The 20,964-nt window shown below is 44.9% G+C and overlaps 16 non-coding genes across 16 annotated transcripts; all 16 read right to left on the bottom strand.

Moving 5' to 3' along the window:
- Positions 1–360: 360 nt before the first annotated feature.
- On the bottom strand, positions 361–551 carry LOC141203818 (U2 spliceosomal RNA). The gene has a single exon (XR_012274843.1). It is a non-coding gene; the product is annotated as a U2 spliceosomal RNA (small nuclear RNA).
- A 1,115-nt stretch (positions 552–1,666) lies between these two features.
- On the bottom strand, positions 1,667–1,857 carry LOC141203830 (U2 spliceosomal RNA). The gene has a single exon (XR_012274854.1). It is a non-coding gene; the product is annotated as a U2 spliceosomal RNA (small nuclear RNA).
- Positions 1,858–2,972: 1,115 nt separating this feature from the next.
- On the bottom strand, positions 2,973–3,163 carry LOC141203841 (U2 spliceosomal RNA). The gene has a single exon (XR_012274865.1). It is a non-coding gene; the product is annotated as a U2 spliceosomal RNA (small nuclear RNA).
- A 1,115-nt stretch (positions 3,164–4,278) lies between these two features.
- LOC141203852 (U2 spliceosomal RNA) lies at positions 4,279–4,469 on the bottom strand. Its single transcript, XR_012274876.1, has one exon. It is a non-coding gene; the product is annotated as a U2 spliceosomal RNA (small nuclear RNA).
- Positions 4,470–5,584: 1,115 nt separating this feature from the next.
- LOC141203864 (U2 spliceosomal RNA) lies at positions 5,585–5,775 on the bottom strand. Its single transcript, XR_012274887.1, has one exon. It is a non-coding gene; the product is annotated as a U2 spliceosomal RNA (small nuclear RNA).
- Positions 5,776–6,890: 1,115 nt separating this feature from the next.
- LOC141203164 (U2 spliceosomal RNA) lies at positions 6,891–7,081 on the bottom strand. The gene has a single exon (XR_012274301.1). It is a non-coding gene; the product is annotated as a U2 spliceosomal RNA (small nuclear RNA).
- Positions 7,082–8,196: 1,115 nt separating this feature from the next.
- Positions 8,197–8,387, bottom strand: LOC141203175 (U2 spliceosomal RNA). The gene has a single exon (XR_012274312.1). It is a non-coding gene; the product is annotated as a U2 spliceosomal RNA (small nuclear RNA).
- Positions 8,388–9,502: 1,115 nt separating this feature from the next.
- Positions 9,503–9,693, bottom strand: LOC141203186 (U2 spliceosomal RNA). Its single transcript, XR_012274321.1, has one exon. It is a non-coding gene; the product is annotated as a U2 spliceosomal RNA (small nuclear RNA).
- A 1,115-nt stretch (positions 9,694–10,808) lies between these two features.
- Positions 10,809–10,999, bottom strand: LOC141203198 (U2 spliceosomal RNA). The gene has a single exon (XR_012274331.1). It is a non-coding gene; the product is annotated as a U2 spliceosomal RNA (small nuclear RNA).
- Positions 11,000–12,114: 1,115 nt separating this feature from the next.
- LOC141203773 (U2 spliceosomal RNA) lies at positions 12,115–12,305 on the bottom strand. The gene has a single exon (XR_012274800.1). It is a non-coding gene; the product is annotated as a U2 spliceosomal RNA (small nuclear RNA).
- A 1,112-nt stretch (positions 12,306–13,417) lies between these two features.
- Positions 13,418–13,608, bottom strand: LOC141203210 (U2 spliceosomal RNA). Its single transcript, XR_012274341.1, has one exon. It is a non-coding gene; the product is annotated as a U2 spliceosomal RNA (small nuclear RNA).
- Positions 13,609–14,723: 1,115 nt separating this feature from the next.
- Positions 14,724–14,914, bottom strand: LOC141203223 (U2 spliceosomal RNA). The gene has a single exon (XR_012274351.1). It is a non-coding gene; the product is annotated as a U2 spliceosomal RNA (small nuclear RNA).
- A 1,115-nt stretch (positions 14,915–16,029) lies between these two features.
- LOC141203234 (U2 spliceosomal RNA) lies at positions 16,030–16,220 on the bottom strand. The gene has a single exon (XR_012274358.1). It is a non-coding gene; the product is annotated as a U2 spliceosomal RNA (small nuclear RNA).
- A 1,115-nt stretch (positions 16,221–17,335) lies between these two features.
- Positions 17,336–17,526, bottom strand: LOC141203774 (U2 spliceosomal RNA). Its single transcript, XR_012274801.1, has one exon. It is a non-coding gene; the product is annotated as a U2 spliceosomal RNA (small nuclear RNA).
- Positions 17,527–18,638: 1,112 nt separating this feature from the next.
- LOC141203245 (U2 spliceosomal RNA) lies at positions 18,639–18,829 on the bottom strand. The gene has a single exon (XR_012274367.1). It is a non-coding gene; the product is annotated as a U2 spliceosomal RNA (small nuclear RNA).
- A 1,115-nt stretch (positions 18,830–19,944) lies between these two features.
- On the bottom strand, positions 19,945–20,135 carry LOC141203775 (U2 spliceosomal RNA). The gene has a single exon (XR_012274802.1). It is a non-coding gene; the product is annotated as a U2 spliceosomal RNA (small nuclear RNA).
- Positions 20,136–20,964: the final 829 nt, after the last annotated feature.

Consider the following 20,964-nt stretch of genomic DNA (forward strand, 5'->3'; position numbering starts at 1 on the left):
TGGTGTGTGTGCAACAATATACTGAAAGGTCAATTATATTGTGCAGCTTATCTCACCACCTGTAGTTATTTAGGTGAAAGCTCCAAAATGCTTGCCTAATATGTCTGTTTATCCAAAAGGAAGTAAAAAGGGAGAGCTAGAAAGATAGCATTGCATCACATTACATGGCAATGCAATGCACAGTTGCTGAAGTTGAACCAAAATGAGCTTGTAATCTGGCTTCTGCAACTTTGAACATGAAAAATCCAATGAGGAGAAGAAAAGCAAAGCCAAAGAGTCCATCCCAAAATCCGACAAACAAGCAAAATGAACAAAAAACATTGAATTCAATTCTTTCTGATTTTAGAAACTGCATTAAAGAAGGGGTGCACCGGTCCTGGAGATACTGCAATACCAGGTCAATGCGTGGAGTGGACAGAGCAAGCTCTTTTTCCATCTCCCTGTTCTAAAAATCCATTTAATATATGGTCCCCAGATAGGGGACGTATCAGATATTAAACTGATAAGAACAGATACTACACTTGATCTTAGCCAAAAGGCCGAGAAGCGATAACCAGAATTGGTTTCAAACTACGGAGCCACCCAAGGATCCTGAAAAGTCCATTTGTGGAGATGAGCTCCTGGACTCCCGTTAAGAAGACATGTTGTCAACCTCTAGATCCCTTACATGCCTGCACTTTTCGGCTTGCTGCTGCTGCAATCCACGCGTTTTAGATCTGCATAACTCCACCTCTTTAAACACAGCACCTTCACCCCCTGCTGTTCCCACCCGCCTCAACACCGTTGGAAGGGAGGAGAACCAATTAAGGCGGGGGGTGGGGTGGAACGAGCAGCTGTCTACCCTTAGCAGGAGGGCTCCTGATTACATACCTCTCCTGCTGCTGCTGCTGCTGGCTGTCCAGCAGCAGACTGAAGGTGGCTGCTGCTGTGCACAGGTATATAAAGGCTCAGAGCCTATTATGACACGCGCAGCCAGCGTTCCATTGCCACATTCCATCTACTGCAGGCAGGATACCTGGCTGGCTGAATGTCGCTGAGAAGCTCACAGAGACCGCCATAAGCAACAGTTTAACAGAATGCCACAGACTAATCAACCAAACTTTTTGGGTTGGGTTCTCTTTTATAGTCTGCAGGCATTAAATGAAAGAAGTCAGTGTTCCAGCAGAAGGAGACAACGTTTCAGAAAAGGCATTGTAGCAAACCAAAAAAGAAATTTTAAGCGCAGCAGAGTAACCAGCGCACATACCTGTTAGCTCAGGTGAGTTTAAAAGGCTGCTGTTGATAACAAGGGCATTTGCTAAATAGATGGTGTGTGTGCAACAATATACTGAAAGGTCAATTATATTGTGCAGCTTATCTCACCACCTGTAGTTATTTAGGTGAAAGCTCCAAAATGCTTGCCTAATATGTCTGTTTATCCAAAAGGAAGTAAAAAGGGAGAGCTAGAAAGATAGCATTGCATCACATTACATGGCAATGCAATGCACAGTTGCTGAAGTTGAACCAAAATGAGCTTGTAATCTGGCTTCTGCAACTTTGAACATGAAAAATCCAATGAGGAGAAGAAAAGCAAAGCCAAAGAGTCCATCCCAAAATCCGACAAACAAGCAAAATGAACAAAAAACATTGAATTCAATTCTTTCTGATTTTAGAAACTGCATTAAAGAAGGGGTGCACCGGTCCTGGAGATACTGCAATACCAGGTCAATGCGTGGAGTGGACAGAGCAAGCTCTTTTTCCATCTCCCTGTTCTAAAAATCCATTTAATATATGGTCCCCAGATAGGGGACGTATCAGATATTAAACTGATAAGAACAGATACTACACTTGATCTTAGCCAAAAGGCCGAGAAGCGATAACCAGAATTGGTTTAAAACTACGGAGCCACCCAAGGATCCTGAAAAGTCCATTTGTGGAGATGAGCTCCTGGACTCCCGTTAAGAAGACATGTTGTCAACCTCTAGATCCCTTACATGCCTGCACTTTTCGGCTTGCTGCTGCTGCAATCCACGCGTTTTAGATCTGCATAACTCCACCTCTTTAAACACAGCACCTTCACCCCCTGCTGTTCCCACCCGCCTCAACACCGTTGGAAGGGAGGAGAACCAATTAAGGCGGGGGGTGGGGTGGAACGAGCAGCTGTCTACCCTTAGCAGGAGGGCTCCTGATTACATACCTCTCCTGCTGCTGCTGCTGCTGGCTGTCCAGCAGCAGACTGAAGGTGGCTGCTGCTGTGCACAGGTATATAAAGGCTCAGAGCCTATTATGACACGCGCAGCCAGCGTTCCATTGCCACATTCCATCTACTGCAGGCAGGATACCTGGCTGGCTGAATGTCGCTGAGAAGCTCACAGAGACCGCCATAAGCAACAGTTTAACAGAATGCCACAGACTAATCAACCAAACTTTTTGGGTTGGGTTCTCTTTTATAGTCTGCAGGCATTAAATGAAAGAAGTCAGTGTTCCAGCAGAAGGAGACAACGTTTCAGAAAAGGCATTGTAGCAAACCAAAAAAGAAATTTTAAGCGCAGCAGAGTAACCAGCGCACATACCTGTTAGCTCAGGTGAGTTTAAAAGGCTGCTGTTGATAACAAGGGCATTTGCTAAATAGATGGTGTGTGTGCAACAATATACTGAAAGGTCAATTATATTGTGCAGCTTATCTCACCACCTGTAGTTATTTAGGTGAAAGCTCCAAAATGCTTGCCTAATATGTCTGTTTATCCAAAAGGAAGTAAAAAGGGAGAGCTAGAAAGATAGCATTGCATCACATTACATGGCAATGCAATGCACAGTTGCTGAAGTTGAACCAAAATGAGCTTGTAATCTGGCTTCTGCAACTTTGAACATGAAAAATCCAATGAGGAGAAGAAAAGCAAAGCCAAAGAGTCCATCCCAAAATCCGACAAACAAGCAAAATGAACAAAAAACATTGAATTCAATTCTTTCTGATTTTAGAAACTGCATTAAAGAAGGGGTGCACCGGTCCTGGAGATACTGCAATACCAGGTCAATGCGTGGAGTGGACAGAGCAAGCTCTTTTTCCATCTCCCTGTTCTAAAAATCCATTTAATATATGGTCCCCAGATAGGGGACGTATCAGATATTAAACTGATAAGAACAGATACTACACTTGATCTTAGCCAAAAGGCCGAGAAGCGATAACCAGAATTGGTTTCAAACTACGGAGCCACCCAAGGATCCTGAAAAGTCCATTTGTGGAGATGAGCTCCTGGACTCCCGTTAAGAAGACATGTTGTCAACCTCTAGATCCCTTACATGCCTGCACTTTTCGGCTTGCTGCTGCTGCAATCCACGCGTTTTAGATCTGCATAACTCCACCTCTTTAAACACAGCACCTTCACCCCCTGCTGTTCCCACCCGCCTCAACACCGTTGGAAGGGAGGAGAACCAATTAAGGCGGGGGGTGGGGTGGAACGAGCAGCTGTCTACCCTTAGCAGGAGGGCTCCTGATTACATACCTCTCCTGCTGCTGCTGCTGCTGGCTGTCCAGCAGCAGACTGAAGGTGGCTGCTGCTGTGCACAGGTATATAAAGGCTCAGAGCCTATTATGACACGCGCAGCCAGCGTTCCATTGCCACATTCCATCTACTGCAGGCAGGATACCTGGCTGGCTGAATGTCGCTGAGAAGCTCACAGAGACCGCCATAAGCAACAGTTTAACAGAATGCCACAGACTAATCAACCAAACTTTTTGGGTTGGGTTCTCTTTTATAGTCTGCAGGCATTAAATGAAAGAAGTCAGTGTTCCAGCAGAAGGAGACAACGTTTCAGAAAAGGCATTGTAGCAAACCAAAAAAGAAATTTTAAGCGCAGCAGAGTAACCAGCGCACATACCTGTTAGCTCAGGTGAGTTTAAAAGGCTGCTGTTGATAACAAGGGCATTTGCTAAATAGATGGTGTGTGTGCAACAATATACTGAAAGGTCAATTATATTGTGCAGCTTATCTCACCACCTGTAGTTATTTAGGTGAAAGCTCCAAAATGCTTGCCTAATATGTCTGTTTATCCAAAAGGAAGTAAAAAGGGAGAGCTAGAAAGATAGCATTGCATCACATTACATGGCAATGCAATGCACAGTTGCTGAAGTTGAACCAAAATGAGCTTGTAATCTGGCTTCTGCAACTTTGAACATGAAAAATCCAATGAGGAGAAGAAAAGCAAAGCCAAAGAGTCCATCCCAAAATCCGACAAACAAGCAAAATGAACAAAAAACATTGAATTCAATTCTTTCTGATTTTAGAAACTGCATTAAAGAAGGGGTGCACCGGTCCTGGAGATACTGCAATACCAGGTCAATGCGTGGAGTGGACAGAGCAAGCTCTTTTTCCATCTCCCTGTTCTAAAAATCCATTTAATATATGGTCCCCAGATAGGGGACGTATCAGATATTAAACTGATAAGAACAGATACTACACTTGATCTTAGCCAAAAGGCCGAGAAGCGATAACCAGAATTGGTTTCAAACTACGGAGCCACCCAAGGATCCTGAAAAGTCCATTTGTGGAGATGAGCTCCTGGACTCCCGTTAAGAAGACATGTTGTCAACCTCTAGATCCCTTACATGCCTGCACTTTTCGGCTTGCTGCTGCTGCAATCCACGCGTTTTAGATCTGCATAACTCCACCTCTTTAAACACAGCACCTTCACCCCCTGCTGTTCCCACCCGCCTCAACACCGTTGGAAGGGAGGAGAACCAATTAAGGCGGGGGGTGGGGTGGAACGAGCAGCTGTCTACCCTTAGCAGGAGGGCTCCTGATTACATACCTCTCCTGCTGCTGCTGCTGCTGGCTGTCCAGCAGCAGACTGAAGGTGGCTGCTGCTGTGCACAGGTATATAAAGGCTCAGAGCCTATTATGACACGCGCAGCCAGCGTTCCATTGCCACATTCCATCTACTGCAGGCAGGATACCTGGCTGGCTGAATGTCGCTGAGAAGCTCACAGAGACCGCCATAAGCAACAGTTTAACAGAATGCCACAGACTAATCAACCAAACTTTTTGGGTTGGGTTCTCTTTTATAGTCTGCAGGCATTAAATGAAAGAAGTCAGTGTTCCAGCAGAAGGAGACAACGTTTCAGAAAAGGCATTGTAGCAAACCAAAAAAGAAATTTTAAGCGCAGCAGAGTAACCAGCGCACATACCTGTTAGCTCAGGTGAGTTTAAAAGGCTGCTGTTGATAACAAGGGCATTTGCTAAATAGATGGTGTGTGTGCAACAATATACTGAAAGGTCAATTATATTGTGCAGCTTATCTCACCACCTGTAGTTATTTAGGTGAAAGCTCCAAAATGCTTGCCTAATATGTCTGTTTATCCAAAAGGAAGTAAAAAGGGAGAGCTAGAAAGATAGCATTGCATCACATTACATGGCAATGCAATGCACAGTTGCTGAAGTTGAACCAAAATGAGCTTGTAATCTGGCTTCTGCAACTTTGAACATGAAAAATCCAATGAGGAGAAGAAAAGCAAAGCCAAAGAGTCCATCCCAAAATCCGACAAACAAGCAAAATGAACAAAAAACATTGAATTCAATTCTTTCTGATTTTAGAAACTGCATTAAAGAAGGGGTGCACCGGTCCTGGAGATACTGCAATACCAGGTCAATGCGTGGAGTGGACAGAGCAAGCTCTTTTTCCATCTCCCTGTTCTAAAAATCCATTTAATATATGGTCCCCAGATAGGGGACGTATCAGATATTAAACTGATAAGAACAGATACTACACTTGATCTTAGCCAAAAGGCCGAGAAGCGATAACCAGAATTGGTTTCAAACTACGGAGCCACCCAAGGATCCTGAAAAGTCCATTTGTGGAGATGAGCTCCTGGACTCCCGTTAAGAAGACATGTTGTCAACCTCTAGATCCCTTACATGCCTGCACTTTTCGGCTTGCTGCTGCTGCAATCCACGCGTTTTAGATCTGCATAACTCCACCTCTTTAAACACAGCACCTTCACCCCCTGCTGTTCCCACCCGCCTCAACACCGTTGGAAGGGAGGAGAACCAATTAAGGCGGGGGGTGGGGTGGAACGAGCAGCTGTCTACCCTTAGCAGGAGGGCTCCTGATTACATACCTCTCCTGCTGCTGCTGCTGCTGGCTGTCCAGCAGCAGACTGAAGGTGGCTGCTGCTGTGCACAGGTATATAAAGGCTCAGAGCCTATTATGACACGCGCAGCCAGCGTTCCATTGCCACATTCCATCTACTGCAGGCAGGATACCTGGCTGGCTGAATGTCGCTGAGAAGCTCACAGAGACCGCCATAAGCAACAGTTTAACAGAATGCCACAGACTAATCAACCAAACTTTTTGGGTTGGGTTCTCTTTTATAGTCTGCAGGCATTAAATGAAAGAAGTCAGTGTTCCAGCAGAAGGAGACAACGTTTCAGAAAAGGCATTGTAGCAAACCAAAAAAGAAATTTTAAGCGCAGCAGAGTAACCAGCGCACATACCTGTTAGCTCAGGTGAGTTTAAAAGGCTGCTGTTGATAACAAGGGCATTTGCTAAATAGATGGTGTGTGTGCAACAATATACTGAAAGGTCAATTATATTGTGCAGCTTATCTCACCACCTGTAGTTATTTAGGTGAAAGCTCCAAAATGCTTGCCTAATATGTCTGTTTATCCAAAAGGAAGTAAAAAGGGAGAGCTAGAAAGATAGCATTGCATCACATTACATGGCAATGCAATGCACAGTTGCTGAAGTTGAACCAAAATGAGCTTGTAATCTGGCTTCTGCAACTTTGAACATGAAAAATCCAATGAGGAGAAGAAAAGCAAAGCCAAAGAGTCCATCCCAAAATCCGACAAACAAGCAAAATGAACAAAAAACATTGAATTCAATTCTTTCTGGTTTTAGAAACTGCATTAAAGAAGGGGTGCACCGGTCCTGGAGATACTGCAATACCAGGTCAATGCGTGGAGTGGACAGAGCAAGCTCTTTTTCCATCTCCCTGTTCTAAAAATCCATTTAATATATGGTCCCCAGATAGGGGACGTATCAGATATTAAACTGATAAGAACAGATACTACACTTGATCTTAGCCAAAAGGCCGAGAAGCGATAACCAGAATTGGTTTCAAACTACGGAGCCACCCAAGGATCCTGAAAAGTCCATTTGTGGAGATGAGCTCCTGGACTCCCGTTAAGAAGACATGTTGTCAACCTCTAGATCCCTTACATGCCTGCACTTTTCGGCTTGCTGCTGCTGCAATCCACGCGTTTTAGATCTGCATAACTCCACCTCTTTAAACACAGCACCTTCACCCCCTGCTGTTCCCACCCGCCTCAACACCGTTGGAAGGGAGGAGAACCAATTAAGGCGGGGGGTGGGGTGGAACGAGCAGCTGTCTACCCTTAGCAGGAGGGCTCCTGATTACATACCTCTCCTGCTGCTGCTGCTGCTGGCTGTCCAGCAGCAGACTGAAGGTGGCTGCTGCTGTGCACAGGTATATAAAGGCTCAGAGCCTATTATGACACGCGCAGCCAGCGTTCCATTGCCACATTCCATCTACTGCAGGCAGGATACCTGGCTGGCTGAATGTCGCTGAGAAGCTCACAGAGACCGCCATAAGCAACAGTTTAACAGAATGCCACAGACTAATCAACCAAACTTTTTGGGTTGGGTTCTCTTTTATAGTCTGCAGGCATTAAATGAAAGAAGTCAGTGTTCCAGCAGAAGGAGACAACGTTTCAGAAAAGGCATTGTAGCAAACCAAAAAAGAAATTTTAAGCGCAGCAGAGTAACCAGCGCACATACCTGTTAGCTCAGGTGAGTTTAAAAGGCTGCTGTTGATAACAAGGGCATTTGCTAAATAGATGGTGTGTGTGCAACAATATACTGAAAGGTCAATTATATTGTGCAGCTTATCTCACCACCTGTAGTTATTTAGGTGAAAGCTCCAAAATGCTTGCCTAATATGTCTGTTTATCCAAAAGGAAGTAAAAAGGGAGAGCTAGAAAGATAGCATTGCATCACATTACATGGCAATGCAATGCACAGTTGCTGAAGTTGAACCAAAATGAGCTTGTAATCTGGCTTCTGCAACTTTGAACATGAAAAATCCAATGAGGAGAAGAAAAGCAAAGCCAAAGAGTCCATCCCAAAATCCGACAAACAAGCAAAATGAACAAAAAACATTGAATTCAATTCTTTCTGATTTTAGAAACTGCATTAAAGAAGGGGTGCACCGGTCCTGGAGATACTGCAATACCAGGTCAATGCGTGGAGTGGACAGAGCAAGCTCTTTTTCCATCTCCCTGTTCTAAAAATCCATTTAATATATGGTCCCCAGATAGGGGACGTATCAGATATTAAACTGATAAGAACAGATACTACACTTGATCTTAGCCAAAAGGCCGAGAAGCGATAACCAGAATTGGTTTCAAACTACGGAGCCACCCAAGGATCCTGAAAAGTCCATTTGTGGAGATGAGCTCCTGGACTCCCGTTAAGAAGACATGTTGTCAACCTCTAGATCCCTTACATGCCTGCACTTTTCGGCTTGCTGCTGCTGCAATCCACGCGTTTTAGATCTGCATAACTCCACCTCTTTAAACACAGCACCTTCACCCCCTGCTGTTCCCACCCGCCTCAACACCGTTGGAAGGGAGGAGAACCAATTAAGGCGGGGGGTGGGGTGGAACGAGCAGCTGTCTACCCTTAGCAGGAGGGCTCCTGATTACATACCTCTCCTGCTGCTGCTGCTGCTGGCTGTCCAGCAGCAGACTGAAGGTGGCTGCTGCTGTGCACAGGTATATAAAGGCTCAGAGCCTATTATGACACGCGCAGCCAGCGTTCCATTGCCACATTCCATCTACTGCAGGCAGGATACCTGGCTGGCTGAATGTCGCTGAGAAGCTCACAGAGACCGCCATAAGCAACAGTTTAACAGAATGCCACAGACTAATCAACCAAACTTTTTGGGTTGGGTTCTCTTTTATAGTCTGCAGGCATTAAATGAAAGAAGTCAGTGTTCCAGCAGAAGGAGACAACGTTTCAGAAAAGGCATTGTAGCAAACCAAAAAAGAAATTTTAAGCGCAGCAGAGTAACCAGCGCACATACCTGTTAGCTCAGGTGAGTTTAAAAGGCTGCTGTTGATAACAAGGGCATTTGCTAAATAGATGGTGTGTGTGCAACAATATACTGAAAGGTCAATTATATTGTGCAGCTTATCTCACCACCTGTAGTTATTTAGGTGAAAGCTCCAAAATGCTTGCCTAATATGTCTGTTTATCCAAAAGGAAGTAAAAAGGGAGAGCTAGAAAGATAGCATTGCATCACATTACATGGCAATGCAATGCACAGTTGCTGAAGTTGAACCAAAATGAGCTTGTAATCTGGCTTCTGCAACTTTGAACATGAAAAATCCAATGAGGAGAAGAAAAGCAAAGCCAAAGAGTCCATCCCAAAATCCGACAAACAAGCAAAATGAACAAAAAACATTGAATTCAATTCTTTCTGATTTTAGAAACTGCATTAAAGAAGGGGTGCACCGGTCCTGGAGATACTGCAATACCAGGTCAATGCGTGGAGTGGACAGAGCAAGCTCTTTTTCCATCTCCCTGTTCTAAAAATCCATTTAATATATGGTCCCCAGATAGGGGACGTATCAGATATTAAACTGATAAGAACAGATACTACACTTGATCTTAGCCAAAAGGCCGAGAAGCGATAACCAGAATTGGTTTCAAACTACGGAGCCACCCAAGGATCCTGAAAAGTCCATTTGTGGAGATGAGCTCCTGGACTCCCGTTAAGAAGACATGTTGTCAACCTCTAGATCCCTTACATGCCTGCACTTTTCGGCTTGCTGCTGCTGCAATCCACGCGTTTTAGATCTGCATAACTCCACCTCTTTAAACACAGCACCTTCACCCCCTGCTGTTCCCACCCGCCTCAACACCGTTGGAAGGGAGGAGAACCAATTAAGGCGGGGGGTGGGGTGGAACGAGCAGCTGTCTACCCTTAGCAGGAGGGCTCCTGATTACATACCTCTCCTGCTGCTGCTGCTGCTGGCTGTCCAGCAGCAGACTGAAGGTGGCTGCTGCTGTGCACAGGTATATAAAGGCTCAGAGCCTATTATGACACGCGCAGCCAGCGTTCCATTGCCACATTCCATCTACTGCAGGCAGGATACCTGGCTGGCTGAATGTCGCTGAGAAGCTCACAGAGACCGCCATAAGCAACAGTTTAACAGAATGCCACAGACTAATCAACCAAACTTTTTGGGTTGGGTTCTCTTTTATAGTCTGCAGGCATTAAATGAAAGAAGTCAGTGTTCCAGCAGAAGGAGACAACGTTTCAGAAAAGGCATTGTAGCAAACCAAAAAAGAAATTTTAAGCGCAGCAGAGTAACCAGCGCACATACCTGTTAGCTCAGGTGAGTTTAAAAGGCTGCTGTTGATAACAAGGGCATTTGCTAAATAGATGGTGTGTGTGCAACAATATACTGAAAGGTCAATTATATTGTGCAGCTTATCTCACCACCTGTAGTTATTTAGGTGAAAGCTCCAAAATGCTTGCCTAATATGTCTGTTTATCCAAAAGGAAGTAAAAAGGGAGAGCTAGAAAGATAGCATTGCATCACATTACATGGCAATGCAATGCACAGTTGCTGAAGTTGAACCAAAATGAGCTTGTAATCTGGCTTCTGCAACTTTGAACATGAAAAATCCAATGAGGAGAAGAAAAGCAAAGCCAAAGAGTCCATCCCAAAATCCGACAAACAAGCAAAATGAACAAAAAACATTGAATTCAATTCTTTCTGATTTTAGAAACTGCATTAAAGAAGGGGTGCACCGGTCCTGGAGATACTGCAATACCAGGTCAATGCGTGGAGTGGACAGAGCAAGCTCTTTTTCCATCTCCCTGTTCTAAAAATCCATTTAATATATGGTCCCCAGATAGGGGACGTATCAGATATTAAACTGATAAGAACAGATACTACACTTGATCTTAGCCAAAAGGCCGAGAAGCGATAACCAGAATTGGTTTCAAACTACGGAGCCACCCAAGGATCCTGAAAAGTCCATTTGTGGAGATGAGCTCCTGGACTCCCGTTAAGAAGACATGTTGTCAACCTCTAGATCCCTTACATGCCTGCACTTTTCGGCTTGCTGCTGCTGCAATCCACGCGTTTTAGATCTGCATAACTCCACCTCTTTAAACACAGCACCTTCACCCCCTGCTGTTCCCACCCGCCTCAACACCGTTGGAAGGGAGGAGAACCAATTAAGGCGGGGGGTGGGGTGGAACGAGCAGCTGTCTACCCTTAGCAGGAGGGCTCCTGATTACATACCTCTCCTGCTGCTGCTGCTGCTGGCTGTCCAGCAGCAGACTGAAGGTGGCTGCTGCTGTGCACAGGTATATAAAGGCTCAGAGCCTATTATGACACGCGCAGCCAGCGTTCCATTGCCACATTCCATCTACTGCAGGCAGGATACCTGGCTGGCTGAATGTCGCTGAGAAGCTCACAGAGACCGCCATAAGCAACAGTTTAACAGAATGCCACAGACTAATCAACCAAACTTTTTGGGTTGGGTTCTCTTTTATAGTCTGCAGGCATTAAATGAAAGAAGTCAGTGTTCCAGCAGAAGGAGACAACGTTTCAGAAAAGGCATTGTAGCAAACCAAAAAAGAAATTTTAAGCGCAGCAGAGTAACCAGCGCACATACCTGTTAGCTCAGGTGAGTTTAAAAGGCTGCTGTTGATAACAAGGGCATTTGCTAAATAGATGGTGTGTGTGCAACAATATACTGAAAGGTCAATTATATTGTGCAGCTTATCTCACCACCTGTAGTTATTTAGGTGAAAGCTCCAAAATGCTTGCCTAATATGTCTGTTTATCCAAAAGGAAGTAAAAAGGGAGAGCTAGAAAGATAGCATTGCATCACATTACATGGCAATGCAATGCACAGTTGCTGAAGTTGAACCAAAATGAGCTTGTAATCTGGCTTCTGCAACTTTGAACATGAAAAATCCAATGAGGAGAAGAAAAGCAAAGCCAAAGAGTCCATCCCAAAATCCGACAAACAAGCAAAATGAACAAAAAACATTGAATTCAATTCTTTCTGATTTTAGAAACTGCTTTAAAGAAGGGGTGCACCGGTCCTGGAGACACTGCAATACCAGGTCAATGCGTGGAGTGGACAGAGCAAGCTCTTTTTCCATCTCCCTGTTCTAAAAATCCATTTAATATATGGTCCCCAGATAGGGGACGTATCAGATATTAAACTGATAAGAACAGATACTACACTTGATCTTAGCCAAAAGGCCGAGAAGCGATAACCAGAATTGGTTTCAAACTACGGAGCCACCCAAGGATCCTGAAAAGTCCATTTGTGGAGATGAGCTCCTGGACTCCCGTTAAGAAGACATGTTGTCAACCTCTAGATCCCTTACATGCCTGCACTTTTCGGCTTGCTGCTGCTGCAATCCACGCGTTTTAGATCTGCATAACTCCACCTCTTTAAACACAGCACCTTCACCCCCTGCTGTTCCCACCCGCCTCAACACCGTTGGAAGGGAGGAGAACCAATTAAGGCGGGGGGTGGGGTGGAACGAGCAGCTGTCTACCCTTAGCAGGAGGGCTCCTGATTACATACCTCTCCTGCTGCTGCTGCTGGCTGTCCAGCAGCAGACTGAAGGTGGCTGCTGCTGTGCACAGGTATATAAAGGCTCAGAGCCTATTATGACACGCGCAGCCAGCGTTCCATTGCCACATTCCATCTACTGCAGGCAGGATACCTGGCTGGCTGAATGTGGCTGAGAAGCTCACAGAGACCGCCATAAGCAACAGTTTAACAGAATGCCACAGACTAATCAACCAAACTTTTTGGGTTGGGTTCTCTTTTATAGTCTGCAGGCATTAAATGAAAGAAGTCAGTGTTCCAGCAGAAGGAGACAACGTTTCAGAAAAGGCATTGTAGCAAACCAAAAAAGAAATTTTAAGCGCAGCAGAGTAACCAGCGCACATACCTGTTAGCTCAGGTGAGTTTAAAAGGCTGCTGTTGATAACAAGGGCATTTGCTAAATAGATGGTGTGTGTGCAACAATATACTGAAAGGTCAATTATATTGTGCAGCTTATCTCACCACCTGTAGTTATTTAGGTGAAAGCTCCAAAATGCTTGCCTAATATGTCTGTTTATCCAAAAGGAAGTAAAAAGGGAGAGCTAGAAAGATAGCATTGCATCACATTACATGGCAATGCAATGCACAGTTGCTGAAGTTGAACCAAAATGAGCTTGTAATCTGGCTTCTGCAACTTTGAACATGAAAAATCCAATGAGGAGAAGAAAAGCAAAGCCAAAGAGTCCATCCCAAAATCCGACAAACAAGCAAAATGAACAAAAAACATTGAATTCAATTCTTTCTGATTTTAGAAACTGCATTAAAGAAGGGGTGCACCGGTCCTGGAGATACTGCAATACCAGGTCAATGCGTGGAGTGGACAGAGCAAGCTCTTTTTCCATCTCCCTGTTCTAAAAATCCATTTAATATATGGTCCCCAGATAGGGGACGTATCAGATATTAAACTGATAAGAACAGATACTACACTTGATCTTAGCCAAAAGGCCGAGAAGCGATAACCAGAATTGGTTTCAAACTACGGAGCCACCCAAGGATCCTGAAAAGTCCATTTGTGGAGATGAGCTCCTGGACTCCCGTTAAGAAGACATGTTGTCAACCTCTAGATCCCTTACATGCCTGCACTTTTCGGCTTGCTGCTGCTGCAATCCACGCGTTTTAGATCTGCATAACTCCACCTCTTTAAACACAGCACCTTCACCCCCTGCTGTTCCCACCCGCCTCAACACCGTTGGAAGGGAGGAGAACCAATTAAGGCGGGGGGTGGGGTGGAACGAGCAGCTGTCTACCCTTAGCAGGAGGGCTCCTGATTACATACCTCTCCTGCTGCTGCTGCTGCTGGCTGTCCAGCAGCAGACTGAAGGTGGCTGCTGCTGTGCACAGGTATATAAAGGCTCAGAGCCTATTATGACACGCGCAGCCAGCGTTCCATTGCCACATTCCATCTACTGCAGGCAGGATACCTGGCTGGCTGAATGTCGCTGAGAAGCTCACAGAGACCGCCATAAGCAACAGTTTAACAGAATGCCACAGACTAATCAACCAAACTTTTTGGGTTGGGTTCTCTTTTATAGTCTGCAGGCATTAAATGAAAGAAGTCAGTGTTCCAGCAGAAGGAGACAACGTTTCAGAAAAGGCATTGTAGCAAACCAAAAAAGAAATTTTAAGCGCAGCAGAGTAACCAGCGCACATACCTGTTAGCTCAGGTGAGTTTAAAAGGCTGCTGTTGATAACAAGGGCATTTGCTAAATAGATGGTGTGTGTGCAACAATATACTGAAAGGTCAATTATATTGTGCAGCTTATCTCACCACCTGTAGTTATTTAGGTGAAAGCTCCAAAATGCTTGCCTAATATGTCTGTTTATCCAAAAGGAAGTAAAAAGGGAGAGCTAGAAAGATAGCATTGCATCACATTACATGGCAATGCAATGCACAGTTGCTGAAGTTGAACCAAAATGAGCTTGTAATCTGGCTTCTGCAACTTTGAACATGAAAAATCCAATGAGGAGAAGAAAAGCAAAGCCAAAGAGTCCATCCCAAAATCCGACAAACAAGCAAAATGAACAAAAAACATTGAATTCAATTCTTTCTGATTTTAGAAACTGCATTAAAGAAGGGGTGCACCGGTCCTGGAGATACTGCAATACCAGGTCAATGCGTGGAGTGGACAGAGCAAGCTCTTTTTCCATCTCCCTGTTCTAAAAATCCATTTAATATATGGTCCCCAGATAGGGGACGTATCAGATATTAAACTGATAAGAACAGATACTACACTTGATCTTAGCCAAAAGGCCGAGAAGCGATAACCAGAATTGGTTTCAAACTACGGAGCCACCCAAGGATCCTGAAAAGTCCATTTGTGGAGATGAGCTCCTGGACTCCCGTTAAGAAGACATGTTGTCAACCTCTAGATCCCTTACATGCCTGCACTTTTCGGCTTGCTGCTGCTGCAATCCACGCGTTTTAGATCTGCATAACTCCACCTCTTTAAACACAGCACCTTCACCCCCTGCTGTTCCCACCCGCCTCAACACCGTTGGAAGGGAGGAGAACCAATTAAGGCGGGGGGTGGGGTGGAACGAGCAGCTGTCTACCCTTAGCAGGAGGGCTCCTGATTACATACCTCTCCTGCTGCTGCTGCTGCTGGCTGTCCAGCAGCAGACTGAAGGTGGCTGCTGCTGTGCACAGGTATATAAAGGCTCAGAGCCTATTATGACACGCGCAGCCAGCGTTCCATTGCCACATTCCATCTACTGCAGGCAGGATACCTGGCTGGCTGAATGTCGCTGAGAAGCTCACAGAGACCGCCATAAGCAACAGTTTAACAGAATGCCACAGACTAATCAACCAAACTTTTTGGGTTGGGTTCTCTTTTATAGTCTGCAGGCATTAAATGAAAGAAGTCAGTGTTCCAGCAGAAGGAGACAACGTTTCAGAAAAGGCATTGTAGCAAACCAAAAAAGAAATTTTAAGCGCAGCAGAGTAACCAGCGCACATACCTGTTAGCTCAGGTGAGTTTAAAAGGCTGCTGTTGATAACAAGGGCATTTGCTAAATAGATGGTGTGTGTGCAACAATATACTGAAAGGTCAATTATATTGTGCAGCTTATCTCACCACCTGTAGTTATTTAGGTGAAAGCTCCAAAATGCTTGCCTAATATGTCTGTTTATCCAAAAGGAAGTAAAAAGGGAGAGCTAGAAAGATAGCATTGCATCACATTACATGGCAATGCAATGCACAGTTGCTGAAGTTGAACCAAAATGAGCTTGTAATCTGGCTTCTGCAACTTTGAACATGAAAAATCCAATGAGGAGAAGAAAAGCAAAGCCAAAGAGTCCATCCCAAAATCCGACAAACAAGCAAAATGAACAAAAAACATTGAATTCAATTCTTTCTGATTTTAGAAACTGCATTAAAGAAGGGGTGCACCGGTCCTGGAGATACTGCAATACCAGGTCAATGCGTGGAGTGGACAGAGCAAGCTCTTTTTCCATCTCCCTGTTCTAAAAATCCATTTAATATATGGTCCCCAGATAGGGGACGTATCAGATATTAAACTGATAAGAACAGATACTACACTTGATCTTAGCCAAAAGGCCGAGAAGCGATAACCAGAATTGGTTTCAAACTACGGAGCCACCCAAGGATCCTGAAAAGTCCATTTGTGGAGATGAGCTCCTGGACTCCCGTTAAGAAGACATGTTGTCAACCTCTAGATCCCTTACATGCCTGCACTTTTCGGCTTGCTGCTGCTGCAATCCACGCGTTTTAGATCTGCATAACTCCACCTCTTTAAACACAGCACCTTCACCCCCTGCTGTTCCCACCCGCCTCAACACCGTTGGAAGGGAGGAGAACCAATTAAGGCGGGGGGTGGGGTGGAACGAGCAGCTGTCTACCCTTAGCAGGAGGGCTCCTGATTACATACCTCTCCTGCTGCTGCTGCTGCTGGCTGTCCAGCAGCAGACTGAAGGTGGCTGCTGCTGTGCACAGGTATATAAAGGCTCAGAGCCTATTATGACACGCGCAGCCAGCGTTCCATTGCCACATTCCATCTACTGCAGGCAGGATACCTGGCTGGCTGAATGTCGCTGAGAAGCTCACAGAGACCGCCATAAGCAACAGTTTAACAGAATGCCACAGACTAATCAACCAAACTTTTTGGGTTGGGTTCTCTTTTATAGTCTGCAGGCATTAAATGAAAGAAGTCAGTGTTCCAGCAGAAGGAGACAACGTTTCAGAAAAGGCATTGTAGCAAACCAAAAAAGAAATTTTAAGCGCAGCAGAGTAACCAGCGCACATACCTGTTAGCTCAGGTGAGTTTAAAAGGCTGCTGTTGATAACAAGGGCATTTGCTAAATAGATGGTGTGTGTGCAACAATATACTGAAAGGTCAATTATATTGTGCAGCTTATCTCACCACCTGTAGTTATTTAGGTGAAAGCTCCAAAATGCTTGCCTAATATGTCTGTTTATCCAAAAGGAAGTAAAAAGGGAGAGCTAGAAAGATAGCATTGCATCACATTACATGGCAATGCAATGCACAGTTGCTGAAGTTGAACCAAAATGAGCTTGTAATCTGGCTTCTGCAACTTTGAACATGAAAAATCCAATGAGGAGAAGAAAAGCAAAGCCAAAGAGTCCATCCCAAAATCCGACAAACAAGCAAAATGAACAAAAAACATTGAATTCAATTCTTTCTGATTTTAGAAACTGCTTTAAAGAAGGGGTGCACCGGTCCTGGAGACACTGCAATACCAGGTCAATGCGTGGAGTGGACAGAGCAAGCTCTTTTTCCATCTCCCTGTTCTAAAAATCCATTTAATATATGGTCCCCAGATAGGGGACGTATCAGATATTAAACTGATAAGAACAGATACTACACTTGATCTTAGCCAAAAGGCCGAGAAGCGATAACCAGAATTGGTTTCAAACTACGGAGCCACCCAAGGATCCTGAAAAGTCCATTTGTGGAGATGAGCTCCTGGACTCCCGTTAAGAAGACATGTTGTCAACCTCTAGATCCCTTACATGCCTGCACTTTTCGGCTTGCTGCTGCTGCAATCCACGCGTTTTAGATCTGCATAACTCCACCTCTTTAAACACAGCACCTTCACCCCCTGCTGTTCCCACCCGCCTCAACACCGTTGGAAGGGAGGAGAACCAATTAAGGCGGGGGGTGGGGTGGAACGAGCAGCTGTCTACCCTTAGCAGGAGGGCTCCTGATTACATACCTCTCCTGCTGCTGCTGCTGGCTGTCCAGCAGCAGACTGAAGGTGGCTGCTGCTGTGCACAGGTATATAAAGGCTCAGAGCCTATTATGACACGCGCAGCCAGCGTTCCATTGCCACATTCCATCTACTGCAGGCAGGATACCTGGCTGGCTGAATGTGGCTGAGAAGCTCACAGAGACCGCCATAAGCAACAGTTTAACAGAATGCCACAGACTAATCAACCAAACTTTTTGGGTTGGGTTCTCTTTTATAGTCTGCAGGCATTAAATGAAAGAAGTCAGTGTTCCAGCAGAAGGAGACAACGTTTCAGAAAAGGCATTGTAGCAAACCAAAAAAGAAATTTTAAGCGCAGCAGAGTAACCAGCGCACATACCTGTTAGCTCAGGTGAGTTTAAAAGGCTGCTGTTGATAACAAGGGCATTTGCTAAATAGATGGTGTGTGTGCAACAATATACTGAAAGGTCAATTATATTGTGCAGCTTATCTCACCACCTGTAGTTATTTAGGTGAAAGCTCCAAAATGCTTGCCTAATATGTCTGTTTATCCAAAAGGAAGTAAAAAGGGAGAGCTAGAAAGATAGCATTGCATCACATTACATGGCAATGCAATGCACAGTTGCTGAAGTTGAACCAAAATGAGCTTGTAATCTGGCTTCTGCAACTTTGAACATGAAAAATCCAATGAGGAGAAGAAAAGCAAAGCCAAAGAGTCCATCCCAAAATCCGACAAACAAGCAAAATGAACAAAAAACATTGAATTCAATTCTTTCTGATTTTAGAAACTGCATTAAAGAAGGGGTGCACCGGTCCTGGAGATACTGCAATACCAGGTCAATGCGTGGAGTGGACAGAGCAAGCTCTTTTTCCATCTCCCTGTTCTAAAAATCCATTTAATATATGGTCCCCAGATAGGGGACGTATCAGATATTAAACTGATAAGAACAGATACTACACTTGATCTTAGCCAAAAGGCCGAGAAGCGATAACCAGAATTGGTTTCAAACTACGGAGCCACCCAAGGATCCTGAAAAGTCCATTTGTGGAGATGAGCTCCTGGACTCCCGTTAAGAAGACATGTTGTCAACCTCTAGATCCCTTACATGCCTGCACTTTTCGGCTTGCTGCTGCTGCAATCCACGCGTTTTAGATCTGCATAACTCCACCTCTTTAAACACAGCACCTTCACCCCCTGCTGTTCCCACCCGCCTCAACACCGTTGGAAGGGAGGAGAACCAATTAAGGCGGGGGGTGGGGTGGAACGAGCAGCTGTCTACCCTTAGCAGGAGGGCTCCTGATTACATACCTCTCCTGCTGCTGCTGCTGCTGGCTGTCCAGCAGCAGACTGAAGGTGGCTGCTGCTGTGCACAGGTATATAAAGGCTCAGAGCCTATTATGACACGCGCAGCCAGCGTTCCATTGCCACATTCCATCTACTGCAGGCAGGATACCTGGCTGGCTGAATGTCGCTGAGAAGCTCACAGAGACCGCCATAAGCAACAGTTTAACAGAATGCCACAGACTAATCAACCAAACTTTTTGGGTTGGGTTCTCTTTTATAGTCTGCAGGCATTAAATGAAAGAAGTCAGTGTTCCAGCAGAAGGAGACAACGTTTCAGAAAAGGCATTGTAGCAAACCAAAAAAGAAATTTTAAGCGCAGCAGAGTAACCAGCGCACATACCTGTTAGCTCAGGTGAGTTTAAAAGGCTGCTGTTGATAACAAGGGCATTTGCTAAATAGATGGTGTGTGTGCAACAATATACTGAAAGGTCAATTATATTGTGCAGCTTATCTCACCACCTGTAGTTATTTAGGTGAAAGCTCCAAAATGCTTGCCTAATATGTCTGTTTATCCAAAAGGAAGTAAAAAGGGAGAGCTAGAAAGATAGCATTGCATCACATTACATGGCAATGCAATGCACAGTTGCTGAAGTTGAACCAAAATGAGCTTGTAATCTGGCTTCTGCAACTTTGAACATGAAAAATCCAATGAGGAGAAGAAAAGCAAAGCCAAAGAGTCCATCCCAAAATCCGACAAACAAGCAAAATGAACAAAAAACATTGAATTCAATTCTTTCTGATTTTAGAAACTGCATTAAAGAAGGGGTGCACCGGTCCTGGAGACACTGCAATACCAGGTCAATGCGTGGAGTGGACAGAGCAAGCTCTTTTTCCATCTCCCTGTTCTAAAAATCCATTTAATATATGGTCCCCAGATAGGGGACGTATCAGATATTAAACTGATAAGAACAGATACTACACTTGATCTTAGCCAAAAGGCCGAGAAGCGATAACCAGAATTGGTTTCAAACTACGGAGCCACCCAAGGATCCTGAAAAGTCCATTTGTGGAGATGAGCTCCTGGACTCCCGTTAAGAAGACATGTTGTCAACCTCTAGATCCCTTACATGCCTGCACTTTTCGGCTTGCTGCTGCTGCAATCCACGCGTTTTAGATCTGCATAACTCCACCTCTTTAAACACAGCACCTTCACCCCCTGCTGTTCCCACCCGCCTCAACACCGTTGGAAGGGAGGAGAACCAATTAAGGCGGGGGGTGGGGTGGAACGAGCAGCTGTCTACCCTTAGCAGGAGGGCTCCTGATTACATACCTCTCCTGCTGCTGCTGCTGCTGGCTGTCCAGCAGCAGACTGAAGGTGGCTGCTGCTGTGCACAGGTATATAAAGGCTCAGAGCCTATTATGACACGCGCAGCCAGCGTTCCATTGCCACATTCCATCTACTGCAGGCAGGATACCTGGCTGGCTGAATGTCGCTGAGAAGCTCACAGAGACCGCCATAAGCAACAGTTTAACAGAATGCCACAGACTAATCAACCAAACTTTTTGGGTTGGGTTCTCTTTTATAGTCTGCAGGCATTAAATGAAAGAAGTCAGTGTTCCAGCAGAAGGAGACAACGTTTCAGAAAAGGCATTGTAGCAAACCAAAAAAGAAATTTTAAGCGCAGCAGAGTAACCAGCGCACATACCTGTTAGCTCAGGTGAGTTTAAAAGGCTGCTGTTGATAACAAGGGCATTTGCTAAATAGATGGTGTGTGTGCAACAATATACTGAAAGGTCAATTATATTGTGCAGCTTATCTCACCACCTGTAGTTATTTAGG

This window comes from Phyllobates terribilis, unplaced genomic scaffold (assembly GCF_046119375.1).
Source record: "Phyllobates terribilis strain yellow unplaced genomic scaffold, ASM4611937v1 Scaffold_124__1_contigs__length_5142088, whole genome shotgun sequence".
Taxonomy (NCBI): domain Eukaryota; kingdom Metazoa; phylum Chordata; class Amphibia; order Anura; family Dendrobatidae; genus Phyllobates; species Phyllobates terribilis.